The following is a 23825-nucleotide window of genomic DNA, read 5'->3' on the forward strand; positions in this document are numbered from 1 at the left end:
TTATGAAAATAAGTAATATTTCTCGTTAAGTTATAGTCGTAAGTCAGAAATTCATTGAATTGCCATGACAAGAAGATAAACAAGAAGATAGTAATTGCAAAACAAGAAGTCCACCTGAAGTTGCAACATAGAGACTTGAACAGATCATAGACTAAGGATTAAATACTGAAGCTCTGAGGCTTAGACTGTTTATGTAAAATTCGCAGTCATAGGCCTCGTTTAAAATTGGACTTCTTGTTTTGCGTGCTCTATACTCTGCACACTATACAAAAACAATGTGATTGCCAAAAAGTGACAGCAAAAAAATAACTAAATCAGTAAATTAAGTGAACCTTACGCAAGTAGACCTTAGAACTGATTTTTCAGTAGCTTAATAATCTTAAACTGCACAACAGAGTTAAACTTTTTTTTAAATGTTTTCAATACAAAAACTCGAAATGTCAAATTTAGTCCTCAGTTGAAGATTATTTGGCTTAGTTTTGAATGGACTTAGTGACTTGATCTGCTAAGATGAAAAATAATTTCATACATTTGTATCCGATTTTTCAATCGCCAAATGAGTGTCGCTTAGACATTTTTTGTACAGTTCTGTAAAATTTATTTTTTTAGTAAAATTCGGTAGTGATTGAAATATCAACCCTTATTTTGACTTGTAAATAATGCTTTAGGAAATAGTTACAAGTGTTGTTGTATGAATGTTTAAAACATAATTTTCGAACTAAAAAAATATTAATTTGTTTTTATAATATTGAAAAATTTGTAATAATTACTCTTTTAGGACACCGACGCATTCGCATGCGGTGTGTTTTTATGCCTTGGTTTTTTATGCACTGCATCCGATCCGAATCCGAGAATTCTCAATCTGAATTACTATTTATATGAGGGGTTGTTGCACACTAGATCCAAAGCAATTAATTTCCAAAGCAGAGAATATCTCCAATAAGGAGCATTGTTAATGGACCGAATGAATTAACCTCAGTGAAACTTGTATGAACGCTTGCCCACTGCGTCCGATCCGAATCAGAGTCAAGAACACGCAAGCAACATCAGTCGGAACAGACGCAGGATTCGAGTTTTCTAGTGGCCAAAATTAATAATCAATCTATCCGTAGTATTTTAAAGAGACCATACATTATTTGACAAATATAAATGTTTGCTGCTAGGAAACTTATCGATATATTACAGATAGGATTCATTATTAATTTCGCTCATAGATCAGAATTTTCTCGGATCGGATATACCCTAAGGCATAAAAGCGTCAGTCTATTCTATATAACGTACTAATTCGTCGGTGCGCTAAAGGAATTGATTGTAATAGGACAGCTTAGATTTTACTAATTTTATCACAAAATTGATTCATACCTTTCATTATTAAGGTAAAGTATATAAACTCGAAATATTGTAAATTATGTATTGTTTTTACACTGAAAATAGCTACCATAACATAGTTATTTTAAGGAAAAAAGATTTAAAAAATGTTTTGGTCGCTGACAGCACTAAAGATATTTTGATTCCTTTTAGTGCTGTCAATATTTAGATTCCATAATATTTCCTTAATAAATAATTGTTTAGTAGTAATAATAGACCATTGCCATATTAATACTTTTATTGGACAATAAAATCTCATCTTTGTTTAAACTTTAGCTGCTTATTTACTGCTAAAAATATCAACAATTTTATTGTCCAGTGAAGGGAGAGCAAATATTTCTTGTATCCTGCTCCAAAAACCTGATTTTATTTTGAATTACTTTTTTAAATAATGTATATTTTGTTTCAGCAATAAATATAGTCTGTTATATATTTTGTAATAACAACAACTGTGTGAAATAATGTAAATAATTGAGTTGAGTAAAAAATAACTAATCTGTAGTAGGATTAGATTAATTAAAATTTCGTTTCAGAAATGTTTTTTTTTAAGTTTAGGGTAAAAAGAGAATCTAGTTTGTTCAATTGTGGGGAAATAAGGGTGGCACATGTTGAGTTTTTTCAGGCTAAAGTTCTCACAACCGGCCGGTTTTATGGTTTCCGTTGACAGGGTTGACACATGGTGTATTCTTATGGTGTTTGCGTGGGCTGGATTGCCTCTCGGAATATTGACGGCGGAACCTCCTGGATACTCCTTGTGGGTTAGTCGTATGGTGTTCTCTCCCATGGTCCCATGTTGTCACGGTACGGTAATTACTTGGCTGTGAGTTGAGGATGCCCTCATCTGTGCCAGTTTTGGGTTGTGCTTAGTGAGAACATAGGTTATTTATTATTTTAGAACTGATTAAGGTTTACGTCAATAAAGTTTTATTTTCGAATAATAAGAGTTTTTATTTGGAACCCTCCGTAATTTAAGTTACAAATCAATTTAGCAATGAGATCGCCCGTTTTTTTTTCTGTACTTTCATTATTTTTAATGTAAGCCGTAATCGTTGAGAGTTCTCCATAATGTTCTCAAAGATGTGTGAAGTGTCTGCCAATCCGCAATTGGCTATCCGGATTCTGGGCTATGCCCAAACCCTTCTCATTCTGAGAAGAGACCCATGTGAGTTGGCGATGGGTTGATGATGGTGATGATGAATACTGTGGTTGGAATAATTGATAATTCTTTCATCGATCAATAACTAGGCCGGCTGGATTTTTCAGAGAATAAAAATAGCGTTCAGGTTCAAATGTTGAATTCCCAAAATGTTGAATTCTCATAATGTTGAATTAGCAAAATGTTGAGTCCTAAAATGTTGACCTAAAAAGAGTTACCGTCAAGGTTGTCAGATTTAGAAAATTTTTGTGACGGGGGATACCTCAAAAACTAAACGAGAGCTAAAAATCCGGGGGGGGGGGGGGGGAGCTTGGGGGTGCCTATCCCCCTCAAATCCCAGGCAAAGATAAATTATTTAGCAGTTGCATTTATCAAATTTTTTTGTGAATATTCAACACAACTCCGAAATTCAACATTTTGCAAATTCAACATTATGAGAATTCAACATTTTGAACCTGAATGAAAAATAGTATTAAATGATTTATATTATAGCTATGTACCTGGTACATAATCATCTTAGATGTATAAACTTCGTCAAGTGTCGCCTTCACAAAGAACCCACGTCATACCAGTGAAGTAGGTATGTTTGAAGATTGATAAAGTACCATGGTTTGTTTATATAGCTGATGTGATTTCGATCGGTCTGACGGGCAAGGTATTAAGAAGTTAGACGCGCTTGTTTCATGGCTGTGAAACAGGCTGTTTTTTAGGGTTCCGTAGTCGCCATGTCCGTCTGTCCGTTCGCCCATCCATCTTAGCTTGAATCAGAGACATTGTTGCATGAGAAAGCTGTTATTTGACTATTGTAATAGAAAGCCTGCAAGTGATTTAGCCTAGGTACTTACCTAGGATAGTTACTGTTACAGATAAGTAGGCTTTATAAGTTATAGAGTACCCAACTAATAATTGTGGAATCAACTACCTACACTTACCATCGGCAGTGTTCCCACTAGATTACAACATGGGGTTGTTCAAGGGGCAAACTAACAAATTCCTGAAAGACACACACGCACCGGATTTTTTAAGTAAATATTAGGTACTTAGCTAGTTTAAAAGTCGCTGGCTAGTATCCGGTTCTAGGGACCAACATGTAACGACTACTCGTCAGTTGGTCTATCTCTTACAATCCTGTGAGGTTTTTATCATTCTCTACAGATAGTTGACTAAGGTTCCAATGACATCTATAGATTAGTAATGGAACGCCATGTTTTCAATCATGCTCCTAGGTGTCGTTTACCTAAAATTGGGTAAACAAAGCGCCAGTAGGTATCTGTATTCTGTATTCATAATAGTGTGTGCCGCTACGCTCATCAATTTGAAAGAATATGACTATGAATTAAAACGAAAAAATTTATAGGATTAATAATAACTAAGTATACCTATTTATATTAATGAACTCAGAATTTTCTCCTCTCCCACTCGACACAATAGCAATTTAAAAAAAAGTAAGACCCTCACTTTTTTGATGTAACATCCGTCAAGCCGATTTTTTTCGTATAAAATATAGCCTATATAACCCGGGCCTTTACAACGAATCGATTGACACCTCATTCATCAAAATCGGCCCAGTAGTTTAGCCGCTACGGTGGAACACACAGAATCTGGATACAAACATACACACATACATGCAATGTTATGATGCAACTTCATATGCGACTTGCAGGTGCAGTAAGGTTTGCTAGGCTAGAAAAGTCCCCGTTGAAAATCTTCCGCGAGAATCGAGATGCGTCTTGTTGACTAATGATAACTGTATTCGGAGTAATATGACACGATAAAGTGTGGAATTTTACACGTCAGTAATTGCGACTTACTCGTAATTACATTGTTTTTATTATTATAGGTATATTTATATTACTAATAGGTAGGTAAGTATAGAAAGTTTCCTTAATTTGGCGAAACAGGTAAGTACCTACTTTTTGCGTAGACTTATAATACAAACAAAAGAATTACGTTTGGCGAGTCATGTAAGTAGATACCTATACACCAAGCTTAGGTAGGTATTCCTAGTTCCATTTGTAGATGACGTGAAGGTACTAATAAAGTAAGTAGATAATCAATAAATAATTAATAAAAAACAAAAATGGCACTAACCAAAAATTGGCAGTTCTAAGTAACAAGTAAATCGGCTGAAATTCAGCAAAAAACACGTCCCTTGTAAAGATCCTTGTCTCAGAAACTTTTGAAACTTCTAAAGATACTTTTCGCTAGATGATGATAGATTATTATCTCATAATCATGGTCATAATATAATATTATTGATAAATCGAGATTTTGTGTGGGACCAGTTTTGTTTTGAACGTGCGAATTTACGATCAATTAAATTAATATTCATTTGAATATTCATCTAGCTTCAGTATAGGTCTTCGACTGGGCACTGGGTTTAATTTTTAAAAAACTTTCCTCTCGAATTAAATGAGTAAAGAAAAGCAAGGTTTTACTTAGCAGTTAGTGGTTTGAAGAGACATTGTCTTTATTTTATTAACCTATATAAAAGCTAATGAGAGTCAATAATAATAATTAGATAAGTAATGGTCTGTATAGTTAAAGAACTTACTGTATGGTAGATTTAGTAAAGTAATAGTTAAGTAGGCAGGTGCACTAGTTTTTAAACGCCCTGCGTAAATGCAAAACGAGATTAAACTATCTATTGAATAAAGTGGATAATATGAATTTCCTGTAAAACTGAAGCTGGGATTTCCTCCGACGGGTGCGTCGTCCCCGGGTCGCCCATGTAAATAAGGTTTCGCAACATACGGTCGTATTGTGTACCCCTATGGTATTCTAATTGAGACTCTATCAATTTGTAATAAAGTTGATTTTGTGATTCGTTGAGCTTGTAAAAAAATATTTCGCGATAAAAAAAAATTGTTTATTTTTTCCTTCTTCATAACCGCAATACTAAATGTAACAAACAGCAATAGCATTTCCTGTTAGTCATTTTGTGATCCTGTTTTTTAGGGTTCCGTACCCAAGGGTGCCAACCATGTGCCAACCTGTCCGTTGGTCTGTCTGTCAGCGGGAACTCATGAACCGACAGAGAGTTGAAATCTTCACAGGATGTCTTTCTATTGCCGCTATAACAACAAATAAATTAAAAATGTAGAAATGGCCGCCATGAAAATTAAAAAAAAGTGAACAGTGTTATTTATTGTACGACGGTACGGAACCTTATTCGTGTGAGTCCGGTTCGTACTTGCCCGATTTTTCGTGGTTTTTTCGTAAGAACTATAGGTACCTACAATACATAAATAAAATATTTGCCTGCCTATATAGTATTTTTCTTCGACCTCGTACGCGTAAATATTGTTTTTTTCTACCTAGATGAAAATTATAGTTAGGATACCAACTACGGAACAGATTTACAGACTGTCTACGTATTTATTAAGGTGTCTGCCTGCACAGTCGGTTAAAAAGTAGTTACCTAATTGTCAACATTTTGTCACGGCTGACGAGCGAGTCATCGACCCGGCTCTCGTCGTGGAGAAAAGATTCCGTGACAATCATTGAGACAATCTTATAGTAGGTAGGTACGTGGTACTGTATAGTGCAGTTCAGTACAAATTACTTATATGCCTAGTGCACACAGCGAAACATAGCGTTTCGCTGTTTTTCGGATTATAATACCCATCCTCCTCTCCTCACAGAATGAAAAGGGCTTCCATAGTCCACTGGCTAGTCAAGTGTGAATCGGCAGACTTGACTTCACACCTATTATTTGAAAATATTGTGGTGAACTTTGAGGCATGCAAGTTTCCTCAGGATCGTTTTCAGCTAAGATCGCAGTAGGTACCTACTACATGAAACCAATCAGGTTATGTGTTCTCAAATTCAAACCATGGCTAACGGATCTGGTAGTTCCGGTGGATGGAACAGGGGCATATGTATATGGTGATGGACGTGGAAGTGGCTCCTTCAAAAGGGGATCATCAGACGTCGGCACAGGCAATGATCATGATGGTGGACGTGGCTACGAGAGATTTAATGAATATTGAAATATTGATTAAGTGAATCCTCAGAAATAAAATAAGTGTATGAATGGTGTTTAGCGAATGTACATAAAATATGCATACTTTGAATATTCCTTATAGGTATGCTAACACACTATACGGGGATTGAACCCAGAACTCGCGAATGTCCTCGATACGAATACGATAGACCGTACAAGATTTAATGAATAAAATCATAACGCTTTCATGTGCGCCCGACTTTACACATACTTTTACCACTCGCATTATCTTGATTCTTGATTCACTTATCGGTAGTGTTGGCTGGAACCAAGCGTGTATGCGTTGTACTTTGTAAGTAGTTGCTGTTCGAAAGTCGCAACCAGTGGTCGTCGGTCGGAAATTGGTGTTCAGAGACTGCAATTGTTATTGTTTGTGCATGTGTAGTGTAACGGTAAAGCACTAGCGGAACGAGTTTGAACTTTGAGGTTAGTATGTCCGTGTGTGTTTGTGTTGCCATTCGCTGACTTTGCATTGTTGGCCGGGTCAGTTTGGTATTTGACACTTTTGTGCAGCGTTTCTTATGAATATGTATTTATGACTATGTTGAGTATACTTTGGTATATATCTATCGTTATTGCTCTGTATAAAATTTTCAGTAGGTCCTTGCCTATTTATTAATTATGTAACTAGGTATTTTCATCAAATGAAAAATATAATTAAGGTGCATAATTACTCTTATTGTACCTACCTAGTTAACAGTGTTAACACTTCTGTTTTATTTATCTATAGTAAGTATCTAATCTTCATGAATTAAATTACGTCTATTAACTTACCAATTAGGCATACGTCTACTTACATGAAAATACCTACTACGTTCATGGTTCCATACTTAACTATGGAAACTATTGAATAGTTACCTACCTATTTTGTTAGTTTACTTCCATTATTTTGGTTCAATTTACATTCACCTCGCCTATCGTTAGTTACTATCGCAAGTAGGTACAACAATAGGTACCTACCTACGTTAAGTAAGTATAAATAAAACATAATTATAACGTTTTACTCAGGTAATAGTTGCCTAATAAATAAAACATATAACATTTTACCTAATAGCAGATATATATAAGGTACCTACCTACCTACTTAACTACAAGGTAGCTAGTTTTAATGGTAATTCTGAATTCAATTTGATGAAACGCCAAAAGAAATCCCATTGAAAAGAATTTTCCTCAAGTTTGTGAGTCAACTAAGCGATTATAATACTTACATAATTAAGTATAATAACGCCGGTTAAATGGGAGCTAGACAAGTGAAGTGAACCTATTGTTTTTGTGATAATTACAGCAGATGATTTTACTTTTTTTAAGACGTTTATTTCTGTTATAAAAGAGATTGATGTGTAGTACACAGATGTACCTATACATACAAGTTTTAACTTTAGAACCATGAAATCCATACTTATAATATAAATGCGTATGTCTGTCTGACTAGTGACTTCTTTAAAAAGAGCAACCGCCGAGTTTCTTGGTGGTTCATCTCGGTAGGTAAAGCATTCCGAACCAGTAGTAGATGCACTTGACGAATTGCATTCATAAGTACCTACTTGTAAAAGCTTAATTGAACAATTTCTTTTAAAAAAGAATATTAGTCATGCTAATCATAACTAATACTCCCCTTTCCCCTCCAATTAAAAATATTTAGAATTTTTTTGAAATTCAAAATTTTGAATGACGGAATTTGGTAATGCTATACCCTAGTTAGCCTAGTACCTATTCTTGGAGATTCAAACAAAAGGATGCCTGCTTACTGATGTACCTAGACCTACCTAATAATGAAAAAGCGTTGGTCGCTTAGTGGTTAAGATGTCGGCCTCCTATCGAGGGTCCAGGGTTCGATCCGGGGCACGCGCTTAAGTACCTATAATCTTTTCGGAGGTAGGTACATGTGTTTAAGCTTATTCTATTTTCCAAGTTCTCTCCATGTTCTCTGTTCTCCTTTCAATGTTGTCAAAGGTGTGTGAAGTTAGACAATCCACACTTGGCCTGTGTGGTGGACAATGATATTAACCCTTCTCATTCTGAAAGGAGATGCATACTCAGTACTCAGTAACCGCCAGTGATGGGTTGAACTTGAAATGATGATGTTGGTGATGATGATAAACGATTTCAGCGTCACAGCGTCGACGGAGACGCGTCAGAAGTCAGAACCACAGTCACATATGGTCACATACCATAGTTCAATTAGATAACTGTTAATAGCAGTTAGCACTCCTACAGGCACAATACACACATAGGGGGACGTCCTCTACAAACAAAATTATATTCAGAAAATCGGCCAAGAGCGAGTCGGACTCGCATTCGAAGGGTTCCTTCGAGTACCCACGGAACACTAAAAATATGATAGACAAGTAATTTTAAGCACGTAAATATTGACGACACAGTTTCGCGAAAATGTGTCGTAAAATGACGCGCTACCCATACCTACTTTAAAACACAGTTACTATTTATAATGTTTTTGTAACAGTTTTTACGTTGGTTTTTCTTGCGATCGTAAATCAATTTCAAAATCCAAATCTACCTATTTGTATACGTAGGTTGAGCAATAAGGGCCAGTTGCACACAAGTTGTTTGTAACAACTATTAGAGTTATAATCTAACTATTAGATATATTCGCGCGAAGTTATCTTGCACCGCACCTATCAAATCACAGATTATTTCCCCGCGCGAAGTTTCGCAAGTGCGGGTGTCACCTTTGTATTACTAGATAATGCACGCGACTTCATCCGCGTAGATTTAGGTTTTTAAAAATCCCGTGGGAACCCTTTCATTTTCCGGGATGAAAAGTAGCCTATATTGATTTTCGGGACGCAAGCAAGCTACCTTTACCTATACCAAATTTCATATAAATCAGTTAAACGGATGGGGTCTTTAAGAATCACGTGGGAACTCTTTAATTTACCGGAATAAATAGTAGCCTATGTCCGTCCCCGGGATGTAAGCTAACTCCGTACCTTTCATCAAAATCGGTTAACTGTGGGGCCGTGAAAAGCTAGCAGACAGACAGACAGACACACTTTCACGTTATAATATTACTAATTATGGATGATTGCAAGTGTTACAGAATTGTAGGTTGTTAAAAATAAGTACAGTGGGTTGCACAAGTCAGTATCCATACATCCATAGGTTACGTTGCGCTACGTTAGTACCTATTAATTTTATACAATGTTAGTTACGGTGTTCGTTAACTTTTGATCAATTTTAATTGACCGTTAATTAAAGTTAAATGTTGTTCAAAAGTTAACCAACACCGACTTGTGCAACCAGCTTTTTGTGATGGTCAAATTTAACTTTAACGGTAAAGTTCCTTTATCCGCGGAATGTTCAACTGGCCCTGCCTAAGTTGCAAAGGCCTCATCTCCGGATCACTCGAGCTTTGAAAATCTAAAGCTTCATAAATCGCACAAGCTTAGGTACATACTTAGGAATGGGTACCGATACGTAAGAAGTAACAGTTCAAGTAGAAGAGTCACCAAAATGTGCTGCGCAGCTAAACTTTTCTGGGACATGTCTAAAATCTGTAGCTACGTACTACATACTACGTCATAAATCGTCTTGCACAAAATAGGTACGAGGTACTTAGGCACCTTTTTGTTTGCTAGATCTTTACGCCTATGAAAAGTACACAGACTTGAATACTGGAAACGCACGTAGGACTTTTTAAACCGGTAAAACAACCTTAAAACCTGATGTAACTGTTATAGTGTGTAAGTTGTTTTATAAATGCAGAATATGTATGTTATAAATGTAAATACTAAATAGGCAAGAATATAAAAATAAAATGAAAATCTAGTTATATGGTTATTAGACAGATTCGTTAGTCATTACTAAGTTTATACAAGGTGTAACCGAAACGCTAGCAAAAATAAAGACAGATACTGATGATTACTGATAAGGTGCCACAGTACAGGAGAAGAAAAAACTCTGTATCTTTAAAAAGTTCAATATTGCAGATAGAACATCTGATTAACTCTAGAAGTCAACGAATGTTACGTAAATAGGCCACTCGAGTCAATACCACATCGTAGGTGGGGCATTGGCCCGAGTTTTGCACGCTATACATTGCGGTTTTGACAAGTACTAAATCACTAAAACTATAAGATAAGGTTATTGACATTGGATTGTAGTTAGGTAGTAACTTAGTAAGTATAATAATAACCTTAAGTATTTGCTAGGGTTCTGGTTACACATTGTATAAAGTGTGTAAAGCCACACGCACATTCACAGTAATTAATCTGTAGACATAGGAACAGGAATCACTTTAAGCTCAATTAACTTGAAACTTTTTAATTATAACATGATTAATCATTAAAATAGCAACCACGACGTTGAAATAAAATTAGAAACTGCAGTCAATTAAAATAGACATTATACTGTTTCCCTAGAAAATGTAAATGATCTATCGGTACGATAACCTTATTCGGTTAGAGGTATTAATTAATTAGGTATAACTTTTCATAAAAACCATCGAGGACTTTTTGCTTTACTGTCGAATGATTTCAAATGTCATTTCCTATGAAAGAATTTTAAGAAATTCCACTGGGATCTTTAAAAATCTAAATATATGCTGACGAAGTTGCAGTATTAAGCTATTACTATTCTAAAATCATGATATCATTTAGTTAGTTAGTCCTACTTATGTGGCATCCTACGTTTTAGAAAATATCACATTTTTAAATTCCCTGGTTTTTTTGGTCATTAATTATTCAAGTACTTAGGCTTCTTTTTGGTGTTTCTGCTTTTTAACAAAAGTACGGCAGTCATAGTTATTACACAGATAAACGAGTAAAATAATCTTTTTCATTTAATATCTTCAAAGGTAGGTGAACAACCAATAGTAAATAGCAGTTAATCATCAGTACAATAGTTAATGTAACTTGGTTATTAATTGCAAAAGCTCGCAAATACTAGACAGTTTTTACCACGCTTTCAACTGTTAATTATTGCAATCGATTAGACCTATTAGACCAGATAGCGGTCGCACACGGAAGCACATCGAGTGTCGTGCATCGAACGTGCTGGAATAGAATCGCATCGTCGCGTGACATCGTACGGAAATGATGTCCAGAATAATACTTCCGAGCGATGATTGAAAGTGAATTTGTGGTTAGATTATTATTAACCGAATTAGCGTTTTGGTTAGTTAGTCATATTAATGTACTAAATAATATCCGCGACTTCGTCTGCGTGGATAGGTATAGGCAATTCCAAATTCCGTCCAGTAGTTTTTGCGTGAAAGAGTAACAAACACACACACACACACACAAACACACACACACACACACACACACACACAAATATATACACACACAAACACACACGCACACACAAACATAAAGTTATTTTGAAAAAATAAATTTTCAGGGTAATCCTGAAAATGAAAAGTGTGCGTCGAAAAAAAAGTTGTTTTCGAAAACAAAAAAAAATTGTCATACATATAAATATTTTAAAATCCATGAGTTTCGTTAGACCGTTAGACAGTTTAAATAAAAACTTTTACCAACTACATGGCTAGTGGCTACAGAGTCCAACTGTATGATTTTTCACATACACATACACATATATTATTTTGACCAGTTGAGTTTTTCTTGATATCACTAGTCGTTCGGAGAGAGTCAGGGCCTCAGGATGTATGTGCCAAGATTTAAGACAAAGTCACGAAAAAGAATAAATCCAACAACGTGCCACTTTACACACGACAGCGATTTCCTCGCGTCATGAACTGTTAGCGTCAAGTGGATCATCATCATCCTGGTCAATTAGTGTCAATTGCTTCACCAGACAAATATAGATCAGATATAATGAAACATATAAAAAGACTTGTTCTGACAGACTGATCAACTAAACTAATAAAGCACAGCTTAAATCACTTATAATCTTGAAATTTTGACAGTAGGTTCCATATATTATAATAACATACCTAGGCGCTCACTAAGAAAGCACTTTTGGAAATTTAACCTCTAAGGGCGGCAATAGGGCATGAAATGTATGAAAGACCGTAATTTTTCAAGTTATATCCATGAAAATATGTATTTGGATATAGGTCATGAATGAATAAAAGTACATATATGTTTTAGGGGTCAAAGGGGGTAAAATAGGGTTTCTGTAATTTGGTAATCCACGCGGACGAAGTCGCGGGCATAAGCTAGTAATGTGTAAAGGTTAAGAGGCAAAACTTAGACCTCCTTCACTTTGTGACATTTCTACCAATACAGACATTCGCATTCTGAACTGAACTGAACTCTGTTATAAATAATTTCAAGTTAACTTATTATCATTGCCACCTCACCTATGTTAATAGTTCACCTTTTTGACTTTCAGACAGTGTACCTACACTGTATATATTTTATTGGTCATATTTTGGAAAATATATGATTTGATTTGATTGAGTGCGTCTTCACCTATTGCTAATAACACTTCTAATCTCAAGCCGTGTTGCACACGTTGTCATAGCCCATCAATCTTGGTTGAAGCCTTTAAAATTATTATTTTATTTCATTGAACCCAATAAAAATTATTAAATCAGCCGGTTATCTGATAAATAATTAATTGGCCGTTTTAAAAGTCGGTGAATTCCATCCTTATGTCGCGTCGCGCTTGCGGCAGAACTTCATTAGTAACACAAAGGTAAGAGAAAAGTTTTCCTGGAGTTTATTTTAAGTTTTAATTTATTTCAGTAATTAAAACATGATCAAAGTTAATTAAAAACGTCTATTGACGCTTAATTGAAATTTGATTAGATACTAATTAGGATGTTAGTAATGATGACGTAGGTACCTACGAGTATGTATCATTAATTTTTAAATTCATAAATTGTTTTATAATGAGACTCCTTATTAAGTATAGTGTTGTGGTTTTGTGGTTTTATAATAATATTTATGATTGCAGTTGTGTCTTAGGTAAAGCAATAGGTATGCCAATTAGGTATTTGCAAAAATCACAATAACTATTCTTTTTAACCCCCGACCCAAAAAAAGAAGGGGTGTTATAAGTTTGACGTGTGTATCTGTCTGTAGCATCGTAGCTCATAAATTAATGAACCGATTTTGATTTGGTTTCTTTTTGTTCGAAAGGTGGCTTGATCGAAAGTATTCTTAGCTATAATCCAAGAGAATCGGTTCAGCCGTTTGAAAGTTATCAGCTCTTTTCTAGTTACTGTAACCTTCACTTGTCGGGGATGCTATAAATTTTTAATTTAAGTACACTTGTACCTTAAGTATACCTATTTACTTAGTATCAGACTTCAGGAGTCTTTGAAAGGTAGTAAAGGAAAATACCTTTAATAATGATTAGTGCTATTATCTAACTTTCTTCTCGATTTTGGTGGTCAAAAATATTTTTACACAATTAATATTCAAATACAAAACGAGGAACCATCATGGTTTCTTTCGGTTCATATTCTTCTGCTATACATCACAGCCATTTTATAGTCTGTTTCTAGGCAGTGGCTGTAGTTCTCTTTAATCAGTTATTACCCTGTGGCACTACAACCCTTTGGGCATCCTCGCCTCCTCCACTGTCTTCTTTTATACATGCATCGTGGCCCTTGATCTGCCTTCTTTATACATAATCTGTTTATTTATTTACCCATTCTCCTCAGATCTTCTTCTGCGATAATGCGAAAGCATTTCATCCAACGCTTTTTTGGGCTGCCTTTTGGTCTTTTCTGCTGAGGCGTCCACCTGTTCACCCGCCCATCTTAGACGTAAGACTTACAGTAGGTACCTGAGTATGATTTCACGGCATATATTTCGAGCGTCAGCTAACTCGTGATTCAGACACTGTCATGGTTTGTAAGGTAAATGCCATTAGATTCTCGCGCTAAGCCAAATATAGTTCAGAGTAGTTTCTTTTCGAACATGACTAGCCTCAGTTTAATCAGTTAAAGACCTCATATAATATATTATATGGTACCTATATGCAGTGACGGATTAAGACTACTTGGTGCCCTAAGCAATCCATGTCTATGGGCCCCCCTATCCGTATGTCAACTAGAATCGGTCTTTAAACCTTTACCGCCTAAAAACATTATTTTTTTGTAAAATAAGATGATGAGATGTAACGTACTTTAGAAGTGGAGTAGTAGGTGCGACAACAATAAAAACCAAAGCATAAGTTATTTATTTATTGAAATACGCCTTGCGGCTTTCGGAGGCATTCGAATTGTCGAATGCACAAGCGGGCAGCGAGTGGGCAAGCGGGAGTGGGGTTATGACTCTAGATCGGACTCTATGTCCGATCTTAAATCTTCGAGAAACTCTTAGAAACTCTTTTTAGTGTGGTTTTTGGTGACGTGAGTGAGACGTGATGCCCTAAGGGCAGATTTTTTTTGTGCTTCTTCTGGTGCCCCCTCAGAAGTGATGCCCAAGGCAATTGCTTAATTTGATTAAGGGTTAATCCGTCACTGCCTATATGTGTGCAATTCCTATATGACGGAGATAATTAGTTTGTTCAGTTAATTTAAATGAATTCGTAAGTACTTTTTCACAATTTAAGGATTTAGATCTGTATTCTGTACAGAATATGGGTTATCTTTGGTTGAGGAGTGTGGATATAATGTCAAAATATTTGATTTGTAAATTATCTACGAATGTTCTATCATTTAAGTAAACTCTTTTATCTACATTGTTCTACGTTGTTTTCTGGAGTTTTATTTGAATTTTATCTTTCGTGAATTAATTTAATAAGTTACTAAATTCTTATTAATTTATTTATAAATCTAATATTTTTACGAACAAAATCAGAGTTCCCCTTCATAAGTCAAACTATGATATTATTATTATGAGTAACCGCCGAGTTTCTAGCTAGTTGTTCTTGGTAGGAAGGGCATTTCAATCCAGTGGTAGATTCTTTTGACGAAACAAAAGCAATTGGAAAAATTTGATCGACTATTTTTTTTAAATATCGTTCAATCGAGGTGTTGGTATTATTGTAAAATGGAAAAATTTGATTGAGAGTTCGTTAAAACATTACTTAGGGATCTTTATAATCTTTTTCCTGCATGTGTTATAAAGTAGGTGTCCACAACTGCACAACATTTAACTTCCCGTCAGCATCAAGACCTAGAAGCAAAAATCTGAAAAAGCTTTTTTGAAAATATCTTAGTGTAGCTCGACCAACAGACAATAACTGAAACAGAGAAAACTTTAATAATTTTATTCATATAGATTTTAATATAGGTATTTTCAAGTCAAGAACGAATAGGCTTCTTCTAGGCAAGCGCGCTCCATCTTAGGCTGCATCGTCAAGCTATTGCCAGTTGCCAGCATCATCGGATTGCAACAAGCGCTAGTCTATAAATTAAAGAAAATATATTTGTTTATGCAAGAGTTATATAAGCAAAGTAATTTTTTATACTTACTCAATACCCATGATAACAACAATGACAAAGGGAAATAAAGTATTCTCTACTCAAACTTATAATTTGAACAATTGCTTAGTGAAAGTACTTCCATGCAAAAATATCATAATACTTAAGCTTCAACTTAATGATGACCATGACAATGGTGAAACTTGCTCATCAAAATGATACAATCAACCTTTCTCAGAATGAGACCACCATCATAAAGAACTGTTATTAATCATGGGAAACATCGTTACATCCGCCCGGGCCAGAACGTGATCATGTTATGCCGAAAACAGCTAAAATGTACCTACTTACTATCAGGAAGTACGAGTATACATATTATAACTGTTACCATTCTGTTACTTTATTATAAAAACCGATCAAGTGCGAGTCGGATCTCGCTGTTTTAGGGTTCCGTACATAATAATGAACATCATATTTTAGGTTTGGGGTAAACATTACTTTTCCTAGGTCAAATATAAAATAAACCGTGAAAGAAAACCCAAAAAAAAAAAAAAAAAAACGTTTATTTTGGCTACAGCTTATAAATACCGGAACACCGGCCGCGCGTCCTCCCGCACGCGCAGCGTGGCGCACTGGCTGCGCAGCCGACCCAGCTTGCCACTGAACACTCCCGGGTACTCACTTATAAACTTATTTTTATCGAATCCGCCACATTTTTCTTTACCGATAGCGAGGACCGATTTAGGCACCGTGATACTCATACGCAACTTTATTAACCACTCCCTGCCTAGCAAAGGCACCGCGCCTTTAAGAATTATGTATAATTTAAGGTTTTCACTGATAAGGCCATACTTAACGGGCACTATGATATAACCGACACATTTAATATCACTTCCGTCATAGCCTTTTAGCTTGTAACTATTATCATGTACCTTGTATTTCGAAAACATCTCCGCATATATTTTGTCACTTATACATGATATAGGCGAACCGGTATCCACATGCATGGCCAGCCGTCTATTCGCCACGGTCACTTCGGCCACTACCGGATCAGATCCCGTCAGTCGTACCATGTACAGCCCGCTGGGGCCTCCGACTCCTTCGTCATCATAATACCCAGCCGAGTTCTCACGTTCGCCGTCACTGTCACCGCTTCGTTCTATCCCTTCCACTCGATGTGCTGTATCTAGCCGGAGGACTTGACCCTCCGCTTTCCGTCCCGCACTAGGGCATACGCGCTGCAGATGTCCAGGCCTCAGGCAGACCCTACAAGTAAAGTTCTGATAGCGGCAGTCCGGCCTAGTGTGGTCTCTGCTTCCACAACACAGACACGCTCCGGTCTTCTGTCGATTATTTAGCCCACTTGCATGACGGCCCCTACTTCCAGAACCTTCGTAACGCCGCCGCGACTCCGCGCGCGCGACGCCGTCGGCACGCGGTGGGCGCGCCCCCTGCGCGTGCACCGCATGCACCGCGCCGTCCGTCGTCGTCCGTTGTTCAACTGCCGCAGCGTCATTTGCGGCTGCTTCCAACGCAACGGCCTTTTTGAAGGCCGACGCGAAGGTCACGCTATCCTCGCAGAATAACCTTTGTCGTGAAGTTTCACTGTATAGGCCACATACAAACTGGTCTTTCAAGTTCTCCTCTAGGTTATCCTTAAAATCGCAATCTCTGGCTAAGTGTTTCAAAGCTGCTGCGAACTGAGCCACCGATTCGCTCTGAGCCTGTACTCGTTTCCGAAAATATCTCTCCGCGAGAATCGATGGCGTTGGCTGAATGTGTTTTTTCACTAGGTGGACCAATTCACTAAATGTCATCTCACCAGGCTTCTTTGGAGAACACAAATCCACCATCAGTTCGTATGTTGCGTCACCTACACACGCGAGCAACGTAGGTACTTGTAGGTTAGGTTTCACGTCGTTGGCAAGAAAATATTGCTCCATTCGATCGATATAGGTACTCCACGTACCCGAACTGAGGTTAAACTCGCCTAATTTGCCGACCGACATCTTGCCCGACATTTAAAACTAAGAAAAACTTATTATTTCGACTGCGCCACTGTAATACTCGTATATCGAAGTAAAACGCCGAGTTGTAACAACGGTTTATTATGGACTGCTTACATCAATTGACAGCTACAATATTATTTCCTAGAATACCCGCATAACATTATAATATACTACACCTTGTTTTCAGTATTTGTTAGTTAAATACAGTAGGTTAACGATTCATAATAATATAACGAAGTTTCATATTTCTAACTAGTGTAGTTTTGAAATAGCCCTTGTCACAAAAATGATCTAAAACAACTTTAACGGCCCCCCGTTTCCTTATTCCAATGAGCTCTAAACAATGATAGGGTACTCCATATTATCCTAGGGTAGGAAAAATTTTTTTTTCTGGATCCTTTTTCATATATGGGAGCCCCCCTGAGAAATAATTTAATTGAATTTATAATTCAATATTTGTTTAAGGTCAACGTTTTAAACCCAATACCAAAATTTCAGGTTTTTAACTCATTTCGTGTACGGCGGACAGACAGACAGCAGAGTGACATTTAATAGGACTCCTTTTTTATCCTTTGACGGAACCCTAAAAATGAAATTGCTTTTGTGACCCGATATTATACTTTTAACTTCAGCGAGAGATAATGATGAATGAATGGTTTTAATTCAGTGATTGTAAATTCCCGTTAGGACCGATCATAGTTGTCGTGACAAACATTCGTTATTAACCGCAGCCTTGGTAAAAATGAGGCGTAGAAACATTTCTATTTTGCATTACGCTATCGCTTGCGCAACCCGCCGATACTGCTCGATAAGAGTTTCATGGTTTTCCACGTAAGTAATAAACCTGCGTGCCTTACATTTATTAGATACTAGAGGGTGCCCGCAACTTCGTCCGCGTGGATTTAGGTTTTTAAAGATCCCGTGGAAACTGTTTGACTTTCCGGGATAAAATGCCTATGTCAATTACAGGGACGCAAGCTACCTCGGTACCACATTTCATACAAATCGGTTAAGCGGATGGGTTTTTACTTTTTAGGAATCCCGTACGAACTCTTTGATTATTCGGGATAAAAAGTAGACTATGTCCGTCCTCGGGATATAAGCTAACCCTGTACCAAATCTCGTCAGAATCTATTGGGCCGTGAAAAGGTAGCAGACAGACATACAGACACACTTTCGCATTTATAATATTAGTAGGATCTTTATATATACAAGGATAAACTGGATAAGTACGTACAGTGCCGCTTGCACTAGGTCTAGGAATGAATAAAGAATTTTGTTTATAGAGTCTATTTATATAGAAAAACACTCGTAAGGCCAATAAGCGTCTAATTATCCACATGACTAAAATTAATAACCGTTTCCAATTAAAAATTCCAATAATAGAGTCACAAAATTTTCTTCGCATAAGTATTATTAACTAAGGAAATTTGCATACAATAAATATGTTTAAATAATTTGTCAACGAAAGGAAATTCCGTTACTGTGGAAATGATGTCACCCCACACGTAGAATATACCTAATAGATTGTTCTGATAGGTCTATTATCTAGATTCTAGATACTGCACATAAGCATTCTTAAAATATTTGCTAGTCCAGTCACGGAATGAATATTCATGAATGAGGTTATTGTTAAAATGTCATCGTGATATGTACAACCCACCACCTCCCAAGGCCTCACCCAACTCTCGAATAAATGAATGAATTAATGATTATTTTAGGTATGTCTCCTCCTTATCCCTTGAGTCTTCTCTCCTTATGGGCTAGACGGTACTAGCATAGGTAGAATCCTCGCTGCTGCTCGTCGAAGGTAGGTACTAAAATATTTGGTCAGTCAGTCAGTATATCTTTTTATTTAAAAATGTTACTATATAATGTCTGACAAGCGTTGCAAGCGATTCGTACGCCACCTTTATTGTACTTTGATAGTATTATGTGACTCCCATCGACGGTGTTCCAACTAGATTACAAGTTACAACGTGGGGTTATTCAAGGGGCCAGGTGAACCAATCCGCATCGGTGGCAATCAGTTAACATCTTGTTCATTCAGTTTGCTTGCTATTTTTTTATTAAAAAAAAGTCAAAAACCTACTTGCAAGTTCCAACTACAACAGTGTACAAAGTTTTAACTGGATTGGATGAACGATCCGCAAACGCGTAGACAGACAGACTTTGAAGATCCTGTTACATTATATTACATGGTAATGTATGGTGTATGTTCTGATTTATTTATAGATTTACATCCATCACACAAGGGACAATAGCGCAATCACTAATAACAGTACAAGCACCAACAGGTTACGTTATGAGATACGTGATATTATGTCAACGTAAGATGCAACCTCTCTAGGTTCTACATAATACCTATTACCTATTTCATAATCAGTAACCGAGTAACGGTATAAGTATGGTGATAAAAGCGGTGATAGCTTGGTGATTAAGACGTTAGCCGCATATTCGAAGGGTCTGAGATTAGATTCCGAGAACTTTTCGGAAATAATATGTGAGTTCAATATCGTAACGTAGAAGGAAAACGTCGTAAGTTAACCTGGATGCCTGAAAGTTATTCATATTGTTTTCAAGGGTGTGTGAAGTTTATTAACCCGTATTTGGCCAGCGTGGTGGACCGTGACATAAGCCCTTCTCATTGTGAGAAAAGACCTTGTGGACCAGCACGGCGAATGATGGGTTGAGGTGATGATCATGATAGGTATACGGTAGTGTCTATTCGTAAGTACAAAAATTAATACAATCTAGATTTTTAAAAACCTGGCCTGACCTTGATTTTTGCGGACCTGTCTACCTATTTTACCTAGATTTCAAATTTAATTGCACTTGTGGTTTTCGAAGTATGGTAAATCCCAGTATTTTTTAGTTTCCGTGGAAACCCAGTCCATGCAAATGTCTATAATAATATTATAATTTATTCTATAGAATTATAAATGCGAAAGTGTGTGTGTCTTTCTGTCTGTTATCTTTTCACGGCAGATCCGTTTAATCGATTTTATGAAATTTTGTAGACCGTGTAACTTTTGTGGAGCTGGCTTGCAAATTGGAGACGGGTATATATAGGCAACTTCGTAAATCAAAAAGTACCTACCCAGGGGATTAAAATCTCACAGACTAACATATTGCCATCATCTAGTCCTATCTATATATGTATTATAAAAACTAGCTATTAGCCTGCAATTTGTGAATTTCCGTTTTCTGAGACTGAGGTATAATTTCCAATAGTAAACGACGTATATATCTACTATTTCTGTCTCCAGGCTGCAAGCAATCGCTGTTCGAAACACGAAGATCAGGTAAGAGGCTGAGCGTGTAGAGGTAACCGACAAACAGACAGTGAGACACTTGCATTTGTACCTTGCTAGGCGGTAGCTAATTCCCGCGATTTCCTTCACCAGGCTTTAGATTCCTTAAAATCCTTTCTGTAAGTCGGGATCTACGTTATAGAGAGAATCTACAATATGCAAAATTTTAATTTTCTACACCCAGGGCGATTAAGATTAATGTTAGTCAGTCAGTTTCTCGAAGATGATGTAAGTATGATGTGACGTGTGTGCTGTGGATTTTGTTTGTGGAAAGATAAAAATGAAAGCAAAATAAGGAACACAGAAAATTGCCTGCCTTGTTTTGATTTCGCCAAAAAACCAATATAATTACAAACGATTAGTGAATAACCGACTTCAAAAAGGAGGAGTTTCTCAAATCTTTTTTTTAAAGGATTCACCGACTCCAGAATACATAATCAGGGAACATATCCCTAATTATGTATTTTGGAGCCGGTGCCAATAAGGTGCCAAGCAATGTGGAGTTACAAACAATATGAAGAGTGAACGGTTCGTGCGGCTAATTGACACCGGCTAAATTAAATTATTTGTTACTTCTTAGTGTTTGTGGTTATTGAAGCCGTTTTTTATTTTATTTTATTTTTGAATTTTTATTTTATTTTATGATTTTTTTATTGCTTGATAGTGTTCGTTGAGAAAAGTGCCGTTTGCTTGACAAGCAGCTTGATCAAGCACAACACAACTATACGTGCTTGACTTCAAGCCGCTTGATCGTCTCGGAAACCCTTTACAGCCAGACAGACGTACAACTTCGCGTTTATGATATAAGCATGGATAAATACTGGGTATCATCCACGTGCCTAACAAGGCATGTTTGCTCGTACTTGTATGACAATAGCAACACATAATTTACAGTACAGTGCTATGTAAATAGAGTTCCGCTATCTTATCATTTTCTCCCTATACGAGTGCGTATAATTATTTCGCACTCATGCGACGATTGTGTATTTAAACGTTAGATTTTTCCGCTTCGTTAAGTACCTAGGTTTATGTAGTAGGTACTAGATGATGCCTACGAATTCGTCCGCGTAGATCTAGATTTTTCAAAAATCGCGTGGGAACTCATTGATTTTTCAGGACCTAAAGTAGCATATGTCCTTCCCCGGGATACGAGCTATCTCTGTACTTTCTTCAAAATAGGTGCAGTGGATGGGCCTTGAAAAGGTGACAGAAACAGATAAATATATACAGATACACTTTTGCATTTACACCTAACGTATGGATTTCGATAGATACGAGATAAGTAGGTATTAACTATGGTATCAACATTGTTTTATTAATTCGACTGCAAATGAACTTTTAAGTGAAATCGACTTTCTTAAGAACGCGGCAGATAAAAATCGTACTTTTTCTACACAATATGAACATTAAAGGAATTAGAAACCGTAACGTACGAGGCGAGATTATCGTCGAGTATAATGCTGAAGAATGCGTACTATTTGCATTTACTTATACGAAGGTTAGGGAAAGTGTTAGCCGAAATTAATGCTTTGTATAAGTTTTTATCCGATATTAGTGTTAATTTTCTTAAATACTCCAGGCTTCACGATAATTTTTTTTTCAGCTTCCTGGGTGAAACTCTATTAATTAAGTATAGTCTTGGGCTAAGAGCCAGCGAGTGCCAGACCTTCGTTATTTTATAAAAGTTGAAAGTTTCTGTGTGTATTGTCCCCAACACAGGGAAGAACGATCAGCAACTATGATAAATGTTACATGAAAGCATAAAGTCCTTTGTTACCTGTCATCTTCCAAAGCCACCATGATCCAAACTTCATTGTTGCTGATCGTAACTCCCTGTGATGGGGACAGTACGCAGAGAAACTTTCAGCTTTTATAAAATAAAGATCTGGCACTCGCTGACTCTCTCTCTATCTCTATATACATTTTAGGATGTATCATCACTTGTCATCAGGTCTGGTTGCATCAAACGCTAGTCTGTAAGTTAACAAAAATCTTAATGGTTCATTACGTTACTAGTTGTAGTAGAACTTTATCGCTTGGTGCCTTGTTGTTACAAATTTTGTCTGTAGCATGGTACCAAAGCTTTCGACTTGAACAGAACTGTAATATTTTAATTCTTAAATTGACCCAACCCCGCCAGAGGTCATCAAAACCAACCTTTATAAAGTTGTTTGTTTATTGGAAACATATTACACAGTTCTGACATTTTGCCGTGTTAGGTAACAGGCGGATCAAGTCTATTTACTTACTGTACTTAGTGGTTTGCCTTAGACCTTAGTCAGTTTGTAAGGCCATGTCGCACATGTATACCTGCATCACCTACGTTTATTTACCAATCACGTTTCATATTTTACTTCGACTTAGGTATATTCTTAAGTGCAAGTAACCGGTATCAATAATTGCTCCATTATTTAGGTTTCTAAGTTCGCAAGTTACAACTGAGAAGGTAAAATCTAAAATATTATCAAATTCATCATTATCATCATTTCACGTTTCACCACTTTTGATGTCATCTGTCCATTTAGTGGAGGATCTGCCAACGGTGCGAGGTCACCTTTCCAGTACCTTGGACACTATCGTCTAAACATCTATAGGTTCTTCGATCCATGCACTCTGCCCATTGCCACTTGTCTTCGCATGTCGGTTACTCTGATTCTATCTTCTC

The 23825-nt window shown here is 36.6% G+C and overlaps 1 protein-coding gene and 1 long non-coding RNA gene across 5 annotated transcripts in view; one reads left to right on the forward strand and one right to left on the reverse strand.

Annotated features, from left to right (window-relative positions):
• Positions 1-8: 8 nt before the first annotated feature.
• Positions 9-12038, reverse strand: LOC123873163. The gene is made up of 3 exons (XR_006797618.1): positions 12028-12038; positions 11543-11545; positions 9-2054 (listed from the first exon to the last, which is right to left on the reverse strand). It is a non-coding gene; the product is annotated as an uncharacterized LOC123873163 (long non-coding RNA).
• The window catches only part of LOC123873160, a 48942-nt gene continuing 31826 nt past the window's right edge, over positions 6710-23825 (forward strand). For 3 of the 4 annotated variants that reach the window (XR_006797617.1, XR_006797616.1, XM_045917880.1), the window contains exon 1: positions 6711-6956. The gene's annotated coding sequence lies outside the window, so the exon portion shown is untranslated. Of the gene's footprint in view, positions 6957-23825 lie in introns of all 4 variants that reach the window. The other variant, XM_045917881.1, reaches the window with a different exon arrangement.

Source organism: Maniola jurtina, chromosome 16, assembly GCF_905333055.1.
Source record: "Maniola jurtina chromosome 16, ilManJurt1.1, whole genome shotgun sequence".
Lineage (NCBI taxonomy): Eukaryota > Metazoa > Arthropoda > Insecta > Lepidoptera > Nymphalidae > Maniola > Maniola jurtina.